The sequence below is a fragment of the Tachyglossus aculeatus genome, chromosome 2 (genome assembly GCF_015852505.1).
Source record: "Tachyglossus aculeatus isolate mTacAcu1 chromosome 2, mTacAcu1.pri, whole genome shotgun sequence".
NCBI classification, from domain to species: Eukaryota; Metazoa; Chordata; class Mammalia; order Monotremata; family Tachyglossidae; genus Tachyglossus; species Tachyglossus aculeatus.
The window spans coordinates 51,095,300-51,113,356 of NC_052067.1; the positions used below are offsets into that span (position 1 = coordinate 51,095,300).

At 47.2% G+C, this 18,057-nt stretch overlaps 1 protein-coding gene and 1 non-coding gene across 3 annotated transcripts in view; both read left to right on the forward strand.

Moving 5' to 3' along the window:
• Nucleotides 1–18,057, forward strand: part of BBS9 (Bardet-Biedl syndrome 9) — a 478,097-nt gene that overhangs the window by 440,193 nt on the left and 19,847 nt on the right. The gene's annotated exons all lie outside the window — the stretch shown is intronic.
• On the forward strand, nucleotides 8,938–9,075 carry LOC119924650. The gene has a single exon (XR_005449351.1). It is a non-coding gene; the product is annotated as a small nucleolar RNA SNORA7 (small nucleolar RNA).

Consider the following 18,057-nt stretch of genomic DNA (forward strand, 5'->3'; position numbering starts at 1 on the left):
ACGTTAGATTATGTGATGAGGGAGATTATGTCCAGACTTTGAAATCCCTGACATTGCTTAAGCAACATTCTTTTGCAAGCTGGAGAAGTTAAAACAACCCTCTCTATTATAATAGAAAGAATCATCATAGCTTTCCAAATTCAGATTTTAAAATCCCCAAATTCTCTTCTCCTCTTCCCTCCCAATTGGATGTTGGAGAAGCAGCTTGGCCTAGAAGAAAGAGCAGCAGCCTGGAAATCAGAGGACCTGGGTTTTAATTTCTGCTGTGTCCTCTCTAGGCTTTACGCTTGTTGTACAAGGAACAAGGAACAAGTCTGTCAACTGTATTGTATTCCCCAAGTACTCAGTACAATGCTCTGCACATATTTGATTGATTGACATCAGGCAAGACACTTAAATGTCTCTGTACCTCAGTTCCCCCATCTGTAAAATGGGAATTAAATCCTGTGAGCCCCATGTAGAACAGGGACTGTGTCCAACCTGATAAAATTTGTATCTACTCCAGTGCTTAGAACAGTCTTTGACACATAGTAAGCACTTAACAGATACCTTTTTTTTTTTTAAAAAAAAAAAAGGGTATTCCCAGCAGACATGGGAGGCTGGATGAAGTTACTGACTAGGAACCTCAGCAGAAATAGGAGAAACAAAACAGATTTCATGATCGAGGCAACGGGGAATCATTTTGTTAGATGTAGGAATAAGATGAATTTCCTGTGCTGTTCTGAAAACAGAAAGCGACCGGCTAATGGGGCGTGTGTATTGCCATTGCCACCAGGTATACACAGGAGGTTTTTAGGTGGAGGGAGGCTGCTTGGGCCCCACGGACCTGCAGATTCCTCAAGAGGAGATGGATGTTAAGCTGGGGTGCGGCAGTTGCATTGGCCATTAAGAACAGATCAGGGTAACTAGTTCTTGGAACAGGCTACCCGAAAGAAGGTTGTGAACTCTTCCTATTCGTCAGCCCTACTCTCCTCATCTTCAAAGCTGTATGAAAATCGTATCTCCTCCAAGAAGCTTTCCCTGACTAATGTCTCATCTCCCTGCCCTTTTCACTCTCCCTTCTGCATCATCATCATCATCCTCATCAGTCGTATTTATTGAGCGCTTACTATGTGCAGAGCACTGTACTAAGCGCTTGGGAAGTACAAATTGGCAACATATAGAGACAGTCCCTACCCAACAGTGGGCTCACAGTCTAAAAGGGGGAGACAGAGAACAAAACCAAACATACTAACAAAATAAAATAAATAGAATAGATATGTACAAGTAAAATAAATAAATAAATAAATAGAGTAATAAATATGTACAAACATATATACATATATACAGGTGCTGTGGGGAAGGGAAGGAGGTAAGATGGGGGGGATGGAGAGGAGGACGAGGGGGAGAGGAAGGAAGGGGCTCAGTCTGGGAAGGCCTCCTGGAGGAGGTGAGCTCTCAGCAGGTCCTTGAAGGGAGGAAGAGAGCTAGCTTGGCGGATGGGCAGAGGGAGGGCATTCCAGGCCCGGGGGATGACGTGGGCCGGGGGTCGATGGCGGGACAGGCGAGAACGAGGTATGGTGAGGAGATTAGCGGCGGAGGAGTGGAGGGTGCGGGCTGGGCTGTAGAAGGAGAGAAGGGAGGTGAGGTAGGAGGGGACGAGGTGATGGAGAGCCTTGAAGCCCAGGGTGAGGAGTTTCTGCCTGATGCGCAGATTGATTGGTAGCCACTGGAGATTTTTGAGGAGGGGAGTAATATGCCCACAGCGTTTCTGGACAAAGATAATCCGGGCAGCAGCATGAAGTATGGATTGAAGTGGAGAGAGACACGAGGATGGGAGATCAGAGAGAAGGCTGATGCAGTAGTCCAAACGGGATAGGATGAGAGCTTGAATGAGCAGGGTAGAGGTATGGATGGAGAGGAAAGGGCGGATCTTGGCAATGTTGCGGAGCTGAGACCGGCTGGTTTTGGTGACGGCTTGGATGTGAGGGGTGAATGAGAGAGTGGAGTCGAGGATGACACCAAGGTTGCGGGCTTGTGAGACGGGAAGGATGGTAGTGCCGTCAACAGAGATAGGAAAGTCAGGGAGAGGACAAGGTTTGGGAGGGAAGACAAGGAGTTCAGTCTTCGACATGTTGAGCTTTAGGTGGCGGGCAGACATCCAGATGGAGATGTCTGCATCACCTAAGCACTTGGGACTATATCCGTAACAGGACTCTGATACTCGTACCACTCTCAGCCCTGGATCAGTTATGTGCTGATCCTTTTACTCTGCCGCTTCCCCAATCTTTAATTACTTTTATTGTCTGTCTCCCCCCACCCCAAATTATACACTCCTTAAGGACAGGGATTGTGGCTACCAACTATATTGCACTGTACTAGCCCACTCCCTTAGTACAGTGGTCTACATATTGTAAGCCCTCAATTAATACCGCTGATTGATTGATTGGAAATCCTTGAAGAATAAGATACAGTCAACATTTTTGGATGGGCAGGTGACTTCCGAACTGTAAATACAGGCTGAGTTTTTCCAAACCCTTTACAGCTCTAAGAGCTTAATGCAGTGCTTTGCACACAGTAAGCACTCAATAAATACAATTGAATGAATCCAATGAACTCTGTTTACCTCAGCAAGGCTCTGAATGCATCGCTGAGGCTCAGTCTGTGCTGAATTCCTTTCCTCTTCCGCACGCAGATTCCATTCAAGCACTCACTCTGTGGTATTTATTGAGTGCTTACTGTGTGCAGAGCATTCCACTGAGCAGTAGGGAGAACAACAGTTCGTAGACACGTTCTCTGGCCACAGGGAGCTTGAGTGAATGAATCAAAATGACAGTTGGAACTGCCATAGTGTATCCCGACTAATTCCTCAGGAGCAGTGCAGAAGTTCACATGCCTCCTCCCTGCATGTTTCCACAGACACAGAGAGCAAGGCCTGGTCAAAACCCTGACCCTGACACCACTCACTCATGTCCAACTCAAGCGATTTGAGTTCTAAGTGTGCTTGGGATGACTAGCGCCCTCCATGTCACAATAAGAAGAAGAAGACTAGTAATGATAGTAATGGTGTTATTTGTTGAGCTTACTTTGTGCCAATCAGTGTACCAAGTATGGGTTAGCTAATATATGAGAATCATATCGGACACAGTCCCTGTTCCACGTGAGACTCACAGTCTAAGTAGGAGGGAGACTGGTATTGAATCCCCATTTTCCAGATTAGGAAACCGAGGCCCACAGAAGTTAAGTGACTTGCCCAAGGTCACACTGCAAGTCAAGAGGAGAGCTGAGATCAGAACCCAGGCCCATCCTCTACTAGGGCACGGTGCATCTCAACCAAATTACAGGTTTTATTTTCTTGTCTAGTTTACACTGTAAACTCCATCCTGCTTGAGACCAATTTTTCCTCTTGAGGCCCCTGATCAGAGTGTGGGCAGAGTGCTGAAATGAGCACTTCTATATGCAAAGCACTGTACTCGTCACTTAGTATGGATAGAGCACTGTTCTGGGTGTTTGGGAGCATGCAGTGGAAGTAGAAAGCACCAGGAGCTCCAGCTGTACATTTTGATCTTGAGTCAGAACGTCGAGTGGGCAGGGCATTGGGGTGTTGGGGGGGGGGTGGTGGTTTGAGGTGAGAAGGTGGTGGAGGGATGGGAATGAGGGTAGGTAGGGAGAAAGAGAGGAAGGAGAGGGTAAGAGAAGGGAGATTAAATACAATTGCGGTATTTAAGTGTTTACTTTGGGCCAGTCACTGTACTAAGCCCTGGGGTGAATACGAGCAAATTGGGTTGGACACAGTCCCTGCCCACAGTCCCCGTTTTTCAGATGAGGGAACCGAGGCCCAGTGAAGGGAACTGACTTGCCCAAGGTCATCCAGCAGACAAGTGGCAGAGCTGGGATTAGAACCTACGACTTTCTGATTCCCAGGCCTGGGCTGTATCCATTAGGGACACTGAAAGCTGCCTGATGGTACAGATAGCAGAGACTCCCTCCTTTTCCACCAGGGCCATTTGGTCCTCACCATGCGTCAGGGCCAGGCTGGGCAATGCCCTGTGACCCCGTCCCTGACTTTTATCTGCCTTCCTCCCTCACCCATCCATCCCTCAAGACCACACAAGGGCGGCTGTTCTGGGGCTCATTCCGGTGGTCACAGGTGTGGTTGCCGCCACCACCGCCACCACCGTGGCTCCAGACTTCTGCTCACCACACATCGCTCGCTGTGCCCCACTCCCTGCCCCACATGCCCTGTTCCCTGCACCCTGCTGTCTAGCAATAATAATAGCAATAATAATAATAAAAATGACAAAAGTACTTACCACAGGTGTGCTATCGATGACTGTCTACTTGTTTTGTTTTGTTGTCTGTCACCCCCTTCTAGACTGTGAGCCTGTTGTTGGGTAGGGATTGTCTCTATTGCTGAATTGTACTTTCCAAGTGCTTAGTACTGTGCTCTGAACACAGTAAGTGCTCAGTAAATACGACTGAATGAATGAATGTGCCAAGCACTGTTCTTAGAGCTGGGGTAGATACAAGGTTATCAGGTTGTCCCACGTGGGGCTCACAGTCTTAATCTCCATTTTACAGATGAGGTAACCGAGGCACAGAGAAGTTAAGTGACTTGCCCATGGTCACACAGCAGACAGGTGGCAGTGATGGGATTAGAACCCATGACCTCTGACTCCTCAGCCCATGTTCTTTCCACCTAGCCGTGCTGCTTCTCCAAGCTGCTGTATGCTCCCTGTTCCCCACTCCCTGCTTCCCCCTGGAATTCGTCATTCAGGACTTTCGGCTTTATTCAGGGGAAGCAGGAAGCCCTGTGAATTTTTGAGGAGAAGGTTGAAGCGGTCTGAAGGGTGTGATAAGGAGATGATCTGGGTGGCAGAGTGTAAAACAGATGGGAGAAGAGAGAGATTGGAGACAGGGAGACCAGTGAGGAGGCCAGTTCAGTAGGAAGAGGACTAGAGGAGCAGCAAGGGCTAGTGGAAAGAGTGTGGGCCATGAGTCAGAGGATCTGGGCTCTTCCCTTTGCCTGCCGAGTGACCTTGGGCAACTCACTTAACTTCTCTGTTCTTCACTTTCCTCATCGGCAAAATGGGGATGAAGTATCCATTCTTCATCCCATTTAGACAGGACCCATGTCCAATCTGACTATCTTCCTGTCACCATAATGCTTACTTCACAGCTTGGTACATAGTAAGTAATAATAATAATAATAATGACATTTATTAAGCACTTACTATGTGCAAAGCACTGTTCTAAGTGCTGGGGAGGTTACAAGGTGATCAGGTTGTCCCATGGGGGGCTCACAGTCTTAATCCCCATTTTACAGATGAGGGAACTGAGGCACAGAGAAGTCAAGTGACTTGCCCGAAGTCACACAGCTGATAATTGGCAGAGTCGGGATGTGAACCCATGACCTCTGGCTCCAAAGCCTGTGCTCTATTCCACTGAGCCACGCTGCTTCTCGTGGTATTTATTAACTACTTGCTATTTAGTAAGTGGTTAATAAATATTATAATTGTTGTTATTAATAACAATAATAAAAAATGATCCGGGCAGCAGAGGGAAGAATAAGCTAGAAAAAGGAGGGATGGAAGACAGGGAGATCAGCAAGGAGGAAAACACAGTAGTCAGGCTGGAATGTGCCAAACATCTGAATCAGTATGGTAGCCAATTAGATAGAGAAAATGCAGAGGGAATATGGAGGAAGAACCAGCTTCATAATGAAAATGGGGATTGAACGAAAAGGGGAAGTCAAGGATAATTCCAAGGCTGTGGTCTTAAGAGATGGGGAGGACTGTGGGGGTGTTTGCCATGATAGGAAAATGGAAGAGAGGATTTAAGAAGAAAGATGAGTTCAGATATGGGCATCTTGAGCTTGAGCTTGTTGTCCCATGCAACTAGAGAGGTCCTGGAGGTGGAAGGAAATGCAAAATTTCAGAGAGGAGAGTTCAAGTATAGCGAGGCAGATTTTGGAGTCATCCTCCTGGGAGGTGGTAGTTGAAGCCTCAGGAGTAGATGAGCTCCCCAAGAAAGTGAGTGTAAAGTGAAAATAGAAGGGCTTCCAGAATGGAGCCTTACGGGACCCTCACAATTTGCAAGTAAGGTAGAGCCCAAGAGCTGGCAGAAGATTCTGAGAAGGAGCAGGCAGACAGGTAGGAGGAGATTGAAGAGAGAATGGTGAAAAGAGAACCAAGATTAGCGAGTGTTTCCAGAAGAAGGGAGTGGTCACAGTGGCCAACGCAGCTGAGGGGTTGAGGAGGAGTCAGGTCATTAGTTTTGGCAAGAGGAGTAAAGGGATCAGAATCCAGATTGAAGAGAGTCAAGAAGGGAGTGGGAGGAGAGTCAGTCGGTCAGTTGGATTTATTGAGCACTTGCCATGTACAGAGCACTTTACAAAGCACTTGGAAGACAACATTATAATAATAGACACATTCCCTGCTCACCACAAGCTTACAGTCTGGCGGTAGGGGGAGAGAGACATTAATATAAATAAATAAATGACAGTTATGTACATAAGTGCTGTGGGGCTGGGTGGGGGGATTAATAAAAGGAGTAAGTCAGGGTGACACAGAAGGGAGTGGAAGAAAAGGAAAAGAGGGCTTAGTCAGGGAAGGTCTCTTGGAGGAGAGGAAGTGCAGTGAGCAGGTATCTCCAAACATTCAAAGAATTTGGAGAGAAATGGAGGAAAGGGGAAGGGGAATGGTGGATGTTGCAGTTAGGTTCAGAGAAGGATTTTCAGGATAGGGGAGACAGGGACATGTTTGAAGGTGGTGGGGAAGGAGCCAGCTGAGCATGAAGCTGCAGGGAGAAAAGAATTGTGAACGCACGGATTTTCAGAAGGTGAGAAGGAGGTGGAGTGGGATGCACAGGAAGAGGGAGTAGATTTTGACTGCGGGTGGAAGATGCCTTGATTGGTGGTATAGAAGAATGAGCAGATGGATGAAAGGTGAAACTTTGGGGAGATCATTCCTGATGGCTTCAATTTTCTCAACAAGAGGCAAGCGAAGGGGAAAAGGTAGCACTGAGAGTTTTAGGAGGGAATTAAGGGTCTGGAATGGCTAGTGTGGGCCGTGAATGGGGGTCAACGAGGAAGGACAAGTAGTGTTGCTGAGTGGAAGAAATAAAGAGCAAAGTTAGAGCACCTGAGAATGAATTTGAAGTATTAGCGATTGGCCTTATGCCTGGATTTCAGCCAACGACACTCCATGGCGGGAGCAGAGAAAGCCAGTTGTGGAGTTGACACAAGGTTGGGTGTTGGTGGTGCAAGATTGATGGAGGGACAGGAGGGGTGAGGGAGGAATGGGAGGTGTTACAGGCATGAATTTCTGCAGCAAGAAGGCAGGTTTGGCCGGGGAAACCGAGGAAGGCATCGTTGCCTGGAATTGGTGAAAGCGGGCAAGAGATTGGAGGTCTCTGTGTGGGGACCAGACAGTTTCGGGAGAGGGAGTATGTGGAAGAGAAAGCAGGTGAGGAAGCTATAGTCAATGAGTGGCATTCCAGAACTGGGAAGGTACAGTGTTGGGGAGAAGAAAATAAGGGAAGAAAGGGGCAAAAAGTGCTCAGAAAAATGATAGTCCTTGCTGACTGCAACAAGTAGTGGTAACAGGTGGAAGAGACAGATGACATGAGCTTCAGAAGAAAAGATGAGGGGTGGGCGGTGGGGTGGAATGGTGCAGAAACATAATTTGCGAGCAAGGAGCCGGGCAACTTTTTCCCCTTCCTCTCTGAGTTCAGGGGGAGTAGGAGGAGGTGAGGTCCCTGCGGAAAAGAGCAGCCGAGGAGTCAGTATTCACAGGTGGTAAATGTCAGCTCCTTAAGTCTGGGTCTTTTTTCTGTAGATTGATCCTCTAGCATCTAGAAGATGCCCAGACCCTTCTTTTAATGCTGACCCTATTCCCAGCAATCGTGGCTCCTGGAAGTGAGGTAGGGGATTTGGCAGGGACGGTTGGAGCTGACACTGGTCCAGGAAATGGATCACGGTAGCCGGGAGACCCAGCCAGACTGGGTATTCTGATGGCCAGGGCAACTTCTGTCTCCCCCTTCTAGACTGTGAGCCCATTATTAGGTAGGGACCATCTCTATATGTTGCCAACTTGTACTTCCCAAGCGCTTAGTACAGTGCTCTGCACACAGTAAGTGCTCAATAAATACGATTGAGTGAAAGAATGAATGAATGACTTTTTGCATGGAACACAAATAACCTGGACCCCACCCCAGAGCAACTTTTGTCCTTGGGGGAAAGTCCAAAACTAAAGGCTTGAGCTGCAGACTTCCAGGCAAAAAGCCTTAGGAAGCAAGGAATGGGAAGCATCGCCTAGTGGAAAGAGCAAAGGCTTGGGAGTCAGAGGACCTGGGTTCTAATCCCAGCTCTGCTACTTGCCTGCTGTGCAGCCCAGGGCAAATGACTTAACTTTTCTTAACTGTAAAGTAGAGATTCAATACCCGTTTCCCTCCATGATATTTGTGGTGTTTGTTAAGCGCTTACTGTGTGCCAGGCACTGTACTAGGCACTGGGGTGGGTACAAGCAAATCGGGTTGACACAGTCCCTGTCCCACATGGGTCTCACATTTCAATCCATTTTACAGATGAGGTTACTGAGGCTCAGAGAAGTGAAGTGACTTGGCCAAGGTCACGCAGAAGACAAGTGGGGGAGCAGGGATTAGAACCCACGACCTTCTGACTCCCGGGCCTCCCATTCGCAACATTGCTTCCCATCCTTCGCCTGTGAGCCACTTGTGGGACAGAAACCTTGTCTGATCTAACTTGTATCTACCCCAGTGCTTAGTACATAATAAACACTTCAGAAATATAATAATAATAGCAATAATAATAATATTTTTATATTGTTAATGTTAAGGGAAACAGAATCGAGAAACGGACCTAGACATTTCCCAGGATTTTTCTGTTGGTACATTGGGAGAATAATGATAATTAAAAAATAGTTATGGTAGTTAAGCATCCTCTCGGGGTCGCATCTGGTGAGTTTCCACTACTTTACCAGTCTCAGCTATGGGAGGGAGAGTCAAGCAAAGGCCTACCCATTCCATTCCCAGCTTGGACAGATGCTAGCGAGTGGAAGGCAATCTGCTACAAGTCAAAACTCACCCGTGCTGGGCAGCTGCGGCATGGGAGAGAGTCGAGGGTGGAGACTCGAGTTTATTGCGCGGAAAGCGGCGATGGTGGCCCGCTTCCCTATTTTGACCAAGGATCTATGGATCCACTACCAGAACGATTGCAGGTGGAGAGCTGGGCGTTCTGGGAGAGATGCATCCGTGGTGTCGCTATGGGTTGGAAACGACTCAATGGCATAAGACAAGACAAGTTGTTAAGCACTAACTCTGTGCCAAGCGCTGTGCTCAGCTCTAGTCTGTAAACCCCTAAACTCCTTGTAGGCAGGAATCATGTCTATCTCCTTTGTTGTATTGAACTCTCCCAAGTGCTTAATGCAGTGTTCCTCACACAGTAAGCACTCAATAAATACCATTGATTGATTGGGGTAGATGCACAATTATCAGGTCAGACACACTCTGCCCTACACGAGGCTCACAGTCCAAGTATGAAGCAATCCCTGTTTTATGGCTGAGGAAATTGAAGCAGAGAGAAGTTAAGTGACTTGCCCAAGGTCACACAGCAGGCACGGAAGAGCCAGGATTAGAACCCAGGTGTCCTGACTCTCAGGCCTAAACTCTTCCCTCTAGACCATGCTGCTAGCCCACATTCCTGAAACAAGGTCAGACATCATGGGACCTTGTTGCCAGTGGCCAGCAATGATGTCTTTGGGATGCTATTTCCTCTGAGACTTCTCTCTCGCATTCCTTTTCTCACTGTGTTTATCATTGGGTGGGAAGCTCAATTGTTTGTTTTATCAGATCACAGGACTATCTGGGCAAGGGAGTCAAAAATACCTCTGCTATAACCTAACAAGTCATGTTTTCTCTATCTTGGCAACCTGGGATATGTGGGAAGGTAGCATGCCTACCAACTCTTATATTGTTCTCCCCCCAGTGCTTAAAAGAGTGCTCTGTGCACAGTAAGCACTCAATAAATGTGATTGACTGATTGATCAATTTCATCAACATCCCCTGGAAGAGTTATAATGAGACAGAGTGGTTGAAAGAATCTCTTGGGTTATAATTAGTTTGAATAGTCCTAGGGCAAGTTTCCATTGAAATAAGTCACCATATCCTGGAGACATTAGTAAGTGTTTGAACCCAGGGCATATTTTGGAAGACTGTGTTCCATTCTAGACCCCTTGCTCACTTCCTCTGTCAGTAACGATCTAGCTGGCCTTCCAACCACCACCTTCAGAGATCGTTCCCCGCCTGTGGCCAAGTGACTCGGTCTGGGGAGACAGCAGCTGGATGGGGGTGTGGTCTGTGTATTCCGGGATGGAGCAGAGCAGATTGGAAGCCCCGTGCTGAGGTCAGAGGGCCCCCCTGCTTTAGGTGGTTTGGTGGTTTCCACTGCTAACGATACTTTCCTTCCCCTGGTCCAGCACTCAGGTCTTCGTTGGCGTGGCCAGTCTCTAGAGGTGGCGTTGAGCTGGAGCGGAGTTGTGCTGAAGCTCTAGGGATTCAGCAGAGGAGCCGAAGAACGTAGGATGGTTGCCCCAGTCCCTCCCTGCTTTCTCCAGCCCTGCCCTTAGGCACTTTCTGGGGCCTCTTGCCCATTCCCATTGCTAGCCTCATCACGTCTTCCCTATAATAATAATAATGTTGGCATTTGTTGAGCGCTTACTCTGTGCAAAGCACTGTTCAAAGCGCTGGGGGGATACATGGTGATCAGGTATCTGATCACAGTGTGATCAGAGCCTCATGGTGATCAGGTTGTCCCATGTGGGGCTCACAGTCTTAATTCCCATTTTACAGATGAGGTAACTGAGGCTCAGAGAAGTTAAGTGACTTGCCCAAGGTCACACAGCAGACTTGTGGCAGAGCCGGGATTCGAACCCACGACCTCTGACTCCAAAGCCTGTGCTCTTTCCACTGAGCCACACTGCTACTCTTTGTGCTGTGCACAAAGTGAGCATTCGATAAATACTACTGATCGATTGACTGACAGCAGGGTACTCCAACAGCCGCTCTTGGGTGAACTGAAACGAGGGTGCCATCAATGAGGAGGAAACATGAAACACCTAAAGACACAGCGAATGAGGTAAATCCTCAAGTGATGTGGCAGAGCAGTGAACCGATTGAAAGCAGTGGCAGACAGATCAGCCTGGCATATGGCAAGTAGAATTGAGAGGCGAATAACCTTCATCCGTCTCGCCCATTAAATTATAAACCCCCTCCAGGGCAGGGATTGCGTATCTTGTAACCGTTATACTTTCCCAAGTGCTTTGCACAGTGTTTAGCAATCAGCAGGCGCTCCATTGATCGACTGATTGACTGGCTGATTGTTCGAGCGACAGGAGGAGGGCGAAGGGAAAACTGTCCCGAGCATTATGGATAACAAATGCAGCAGTGCAGCAAGGTGATCTTTAGGGGATCTCATCAGCCTCAATCACTGCTAGAATCTAGTTGTCTGTGGTGATGGCCTAGTGGATAGAGTCAGAAGGTCATGAGTTCTAATCCTGGCTTTGTCACATGCCTGCTGTGTGACCTTGGGCAAGTCACTTCACATCTCTGGGCCTCAGTTCCCTCATCTATAAATGGGGACTGTGAGCCCTAGGTGGGACAGGGACTGCGTCCAACCCAATTTGCTGTTTCCACCCCAGCGCTTAGTACAGTGCCTGGCAACATAGTAAGCACTTAAGTGCCATAATAATATAATAATAATAATGATATTAATTAATAATGACATTTCCCTGGGCCCTGATGTGCCTGAGAAGACTGATGGGAGACCCACTTACTGAGCTCTAAAAACCTGCTGAGCTCACGCATATGCTGTTTGATTGCCTTGCCTCATTTCCTGTTTCTCCATTGTCTTAATACCCTGTCAATGGTGGAATTTTTGTAAAATATTTCCCTTGAATTTTTTATGAGGAATATTTCAGCTTTAGGAATTTTGCTTTAAAATATCACAAATGATTCCAGGCTCATCTTGCCCTTTCTAGTGTTGGATTTTGTGGTGGCCATTTGAAACGAACAGATAATTGTGTTGCCGGCCAAGCCCGGTTGATTAACCCAGACTGTTTCCACCTGTCAGATGTCTGGGTGGGACTGATAAATCTTTTCTTCCTTTTTCTGAAAAAGAACTCAGAGGGATATTTTTGTTTTCCATCAGGCTGCTGGAAAAAATGATCTTAAAATCATCAAGATCACTTTGGAGTTCTTCCCAAGCCCTTATTCGATTTCCGTGTGTTCGTCGAAGGGAATATGATGAAATAGGCAATCTCAGAGCCCATTGTGTTCTTTTCTGCTTCTCCCTGACCTGTTGGTAACTGGGGAGACCGACCAGAATCCCGCGTGAAACCCTTCCTTACCATACCTTGGGTCTTTATTGACAAAGCTCACCCTGGGCATGGATCAGTTTAGCATTTTCCTGGAGAAATGTCACTGAGTCGAAACAACATAGCTGTACGAGAAGCAGCATGGCCTAGTAGAAAGAGCATGGGCCTGGGAAGCAGATGATCTGGATTCAAATCTTGCTCTGCCACTTACCTTGACTACTGCTTGTGCCCCCTTACTGACCTCCTTTGCCTCCTATCTCTCAACTCCAATCTGTACTTCACGCTGCTGCACGGATCATTTTTTCAACAAAAACGTTCAGTCCGTGTCTCCCCACTCCTCAAGAGCTTCCAGCGGCTGCCCATCTACCTCTGCATAAAACAAAAACTCCTTCCCACTGGCTTTAAAGCGCTCAATCAGCTTGCCCCCTCCTGCCACACCACACTGATGTACTTCCACACAGCCTGCACATTTCATTCTTCTAACACTGGCTTATTCACTGTGCCCCAGTCCTGTTTATCACACTGCTGACCTCTCTCCCACATTCCTCCCCCTAGCCTGGAATTCCCTCCCTCTTCTTATATTCCAGACCACTACTCTCCCCAGCTGCGGGGAGAGCTCGTGTTGTAGGCCCTGGATGGACACAGGGAACAGGGATGGATTGGAGAGGATCCTCGGAATTTCAGGAAGTCCAGCAGCTAGGACTCTTGAGGAGCACGGCTCTTACCCCAGAAAGTGAAAAAGCCATCATCCCTGGAACATCTACAGGAAAGTACAGAGGGTCCTTAAGGAGGAAGTAGTAAATCCACCACTAAACATAACCAAGAGGATAGACCATGGTCCTAGGAGTCAGAAGGACCTGGGTTCTAATCCAACTCTGCCACTTGTCTGCTGCTCGTCCCCTCCTTCCTCTCCCCCTCCTCCCCCTCCCCATCCCCCCGCCTTACCTCCTTCCCCTCCCCACAGCACCTGTATATTTGTATATATGTTTGTACATATTTATTTCTCTATTTATTTATTTTATTTGTACATAAAAAGTTCTATTTATTTTTTTTTGTTAATATGTTTTGTTTTGTTGTCTGTCTCCCCCTTCTAGACTGTAAGCCCACTGTTGGGTAGGGACTGTCTCTATATGTTGCCAACTTGTACTTCCCAAGCGCTTAGTACAGTGCTCTGCACGCAGTAAGTGCTCAATAAATACCATTGAATGAATGAATGAATTCTCCTCCAGGAGGCCTTCCCCAATGAAGTCCTCTTATCTCCAATTCCCTCTCTCGTCTATGTTGTCTTTGCACTTGGATCTGTGACCTTTGGGTATTTGATATTTGCCCCACCCTCAACCCCATAGCATACATACATGCCTACCTATCATACATACCTTTAAATTGTGTATTATAAATTATGTATTTATATTAACATGCATCTCCCCCTCTTAGACCGTAAGCGCACTGTGTCTGCCAACTCTGTTGTATTATAATAATGATAATAGGTGTGGTATTTGTTATGCACTTACTATGTGCCGGGCACTGTACTAAGCACTGGGGTGGATAGAGGTAAATCGGGTTGGACCCAGTCCCAGTCCCACATGGGGCTCACAGTCTCCATCCCCATTTTACAGCTGAGGTAACCGAGGCATGGAGAAGTGAAGTGACTTGCCCAGGGCCATACAGCACACAAGTGGCAGAGCCGGGATTAGAACCCATGACCTTCTGACTCCCAGTCCCGTGCTCTATCCACTATGCCATGCTGCATCACTGTACTCTTTGAAGTGCTTTTCACCTAGTAAATGCTCAGTAAATACCAGTGACTACCTGCTGTGTGACCCTGGACAAGTCACTTATTTCTTTTCCTCAATTCCCTCATCTGCAGAATGGGGATTCAGTACCTGTTCTCTCTTCTACTTACACTCTGAGCCCCATGAGGGACCTCATTATCTTGGATTTTCCCCAGAGTGAGGTACAGTTCTTGACATAGTGTAAGCACTCGACAAATACTACGGTTATTATTATTATTCCATAGTGGTGATGGCAACCTGACCAAGAACGTATGCTTTTTGCTTTCTTATATACATCCCTTCCTGTCTCCTAGCTCTGTGTCCCGTAGCTATGCTCCTTGACCATCTCTTCTTCCACTCATTCAGATGTCTTTCATCCAGTATCTCCTTCTTTGCTTCCAGCTGGGGGTCAGGATAATCAGGATGCAGGTTGGCAACCCCCTCCCACCTGACTGGATCAGGGGGGACCTCCCTCCCCAACTCTGAGGCAACCACTTGTCCGACGAAATGAGCCCGTCTGGGTCAGGGGTGATCACCAGTTCACTGGGCTCATTATTTCAGAGTTGACCCCACAATTCCACAATGCATCAGGGATGTGGAGGGTGTGAGCCATTTGTCTCCTGTTTGCTAGAGCTATGCAATCATACATGAACACCCAAATCCCCTGGGTTTCTAATTAGCTTGTAGACAGAGCCTCCGACTGATGCAATGATGCGGCTCTGGAGATCAGCTCTGATTATTTGATGTCCGTGTGAAATAAAGCTAAGCTTTTACTGTCTCTTTTTTGCAGAGTTATTGGCCGGCTTCCTACCCCAACTGTAGCTCTAATGCTTTATTACTTTGTCTGAATTCTTTTCGCAAAAGCACCAGTCTCTGGAGTGGGAGGAAGGCTGGGAAAACATTTGGAAATCACAGTGGCTCAGAACTCCGTTTCTCCATTCCCTTTCCTTGGGGGCCGGTAGCAAAATGGAAATGAAAAGACAGAGGGATGTAGATCATCGGGTCCTGGGAAATTCGGCCTTCACCTCGGGAGAACGATTTAGTGGGGAAGAGACCTTACCAAAACACAGCCGCAGACCCACCCTTCCTGGGGTCTTCTCCAACACCTCACAAACTGATGTCTTCCCTTCCCTGTTTACGCCAAATGGCTCCAGAGTACTCTTGTTTTCCTGTTTGGGAGTTTAATGGCCATTTTAACACATGTAGAAACATGGTGATTGGCGCCTTTAGCAATATAGCTGGGACCTTATTTAAAAAAAAAGGATTATTGTTTATATTGCTTCTGGGAGTTTTAGGTGTCTTTCCAAGTTCTCCAGGTTAAAAATGCAGTGTGTACCAAAACAGATGGAATGCAAATAAACAAGAGAGTTCTCATTTCCTTCATGAACACAGTTCACAATGAGTTGGCTGTAATTTTAGGTAGCTCCCCCGCCCCTCCCCAACCCCGCTATCAGCAGTGATTTTGCCGATCACAGTTTGTGTGCTTCATGTTCAGATTTATCATGACTGATAAAAGATCTTTGGTGTCGGACAAGAATTCAGCTGCCCAGAGAGGGGGGTTATGCTGTAACAACATATTCTAGACACCGCTCCTGCTAGCCCTTGATGGGGGAATTTGCTTTATGAAGTCCTGTTTACAGCCTGACATCTGGAGAAATTTTCTACCTGGACCTACTCCAATCTGCAGGATTTACGCGCTCTTCTTGCCTTTTGTAAATAGGTCACTTTTCTGCTTGATACGGTTTACTTAAGTAATTATCAATGTATGCGAAGGGTTGTGCTACTACAGTTTCTTCCTCCGTCTCTAGAGGACTAAGGTCCCAGAGGACACGCTCACGAAAAAGAGATGTGGGTGCGTGGTGTGTTCCCTGGGGGGAGGGAAAAAAAATCAATCTTATTCGGGTTTCTGAGTTCCAGGTACTTGACTGGACTCCTAACGGCCCAAGGGAAAGAGGGTGCCAGTGTTTATCGGGTTTTAAGCCGTGTTCAGTCGCATACAAGAGCTTTTAAAAAGCATTAGACTCCATTTCATTCACAAGGTAACACCGTTGGCCTCCCCCAAGAAGTGTAAAATGAAAACATTTTCAAACATAGGTACATGTGCGGTCATGAACCTATTGCAAGTGTTGACACTGGTTGAGGGGAGATCAAAGTATGTTAATAAGCTGCAGGCATCCCACAGGGCATTATATTGAAATACCACCGGTAAAGTATTCATCTATTCTGGGGCCTGCTAAAATGGGGGCCGGTGCATTGTGGCATAGTTACTCAGATATCCGTCAGTAGGCCACCGTGGTGTGTTTAAATGCGGTCAGGGAGATGGAGGCCCTTGCCTTGGAAATGTTTTTAAGAGAATGAAGCCAACCCGCATGTTTGAACATGAGAGAAGAAGTCTTAGAGCTTCATTTGAAAGTTATTTCTGTTGAGTGGGTTCTAGTGGGCCAACCTCATCTCTGAGTGGACAGGTTAAAAAGGAACGGAGGAAAAGAGAAGCACAGATAAACAGATGCGTTCTCCAGGTTTGCCTTGTGTGTGACTCCTTGAACTGTGGGAAGAATTGCGTACGATGTTCGTTTTCAAAATGTTTCAACTTCAAGAAATGTTGGATCTGGATCTTCAGGATAACCACCTTGTATTAGCAGTCTCCTCCATTCCTTGCTCGAAGGAAATTTGGAAAATGTTTGCCGAGTGGCTTTGGACCCTGGATTTCCAAGAGAAATGAATGCAAGTGGCCATTTTGCAGGACAGCTCCCATTACAGGACCGATTCATTGTGTGGCCTCATGGATAGAGCACAGGCCTGGGTGTCAGAAGGTCATGGATTCTAATCTCTGCTCCTCCTCTTGTCTGCTGTGTGGCCTTGGGCAAGTCCATTCACTTCTCTGGACCTCAGTTACCTGCTCTGTAAAGTGGGGATTAAGATTGTGAGCCCCATGTAGGATAAGGACTGTGTCCAACCCGATTTGCTTGTCTCCACCCTAGTGCTTAGTACAGTGACCTTAACAAATGCCGCTATTATTATTATTATTATTAGGGGTCACCAGAAGGAAAGTTAGGAATCGAGAGGGACAAGTCAGGGGTGTTCAGTGATCTGTGCGTGACTCTGAGGCTGGGTGTTTGGGAAAGTTATGACCATCGCACTTTACCTCCATGCATCCTGGGACCACTGTGGGAGGTAGAATCTGGACTGAATGGACCATTGCTCAGACCCCTCGATGGTGGGATTGCTCACTGTGGACAGAGAATGTATTCTACTCTCCCAAGTGCTTAATTCAGTGCTCTGCACACAGAAGGTGCTCAATAAATAAGATGGAATAGATGACTGACTGACTGTTCTGAGGTGTTGGTGCTGGTTGTATTTAGAAAGGGTGGGAAATTGGAAGCTGCGTTAGAACAGAGCTGAGGAAAAAATTGATCGTTTCAGTCAATAATCCTCAGAATGGGAAAGGAGCTGGGCGCGGGAGAGGGGAACATGGCTAATGAGGGACAGCATTTTTAGCTAGTCTCAGAGGACAAGAATTCTTTAGGGGCTGCCGCACCCCATTCAAAGCCCTGGTCTGCACACATCTCGGGGATCTGAAATACTGCAAAGAAAATTAGACTCCTAACTCCCAAATCACTTTCTCCTTCAAAAAAAATCATGGTTTAAAGGGAAGGGTCATAATTGCACATTGTAGGGTTTCCTGGCTTTCTATTTTTTGATGGACATTTGAGTCACGTTTCTTCTGAGGCTTCTTTTGATCTCGAGTCGGGTCAGTGGCGTTCCTCTCTGGAAGGATTTCTGCCCTTGGTTTCCCCGAGAGCTGGGACTCCCAGCTGGGCCGGTCCACTTTCAGGGTCACCAGAGCTCATGGAAAGGTGCCGTTTTCGCAACCGATTGCAAAATCGCCCATCGGAGGAAAACCAAATCTGCGG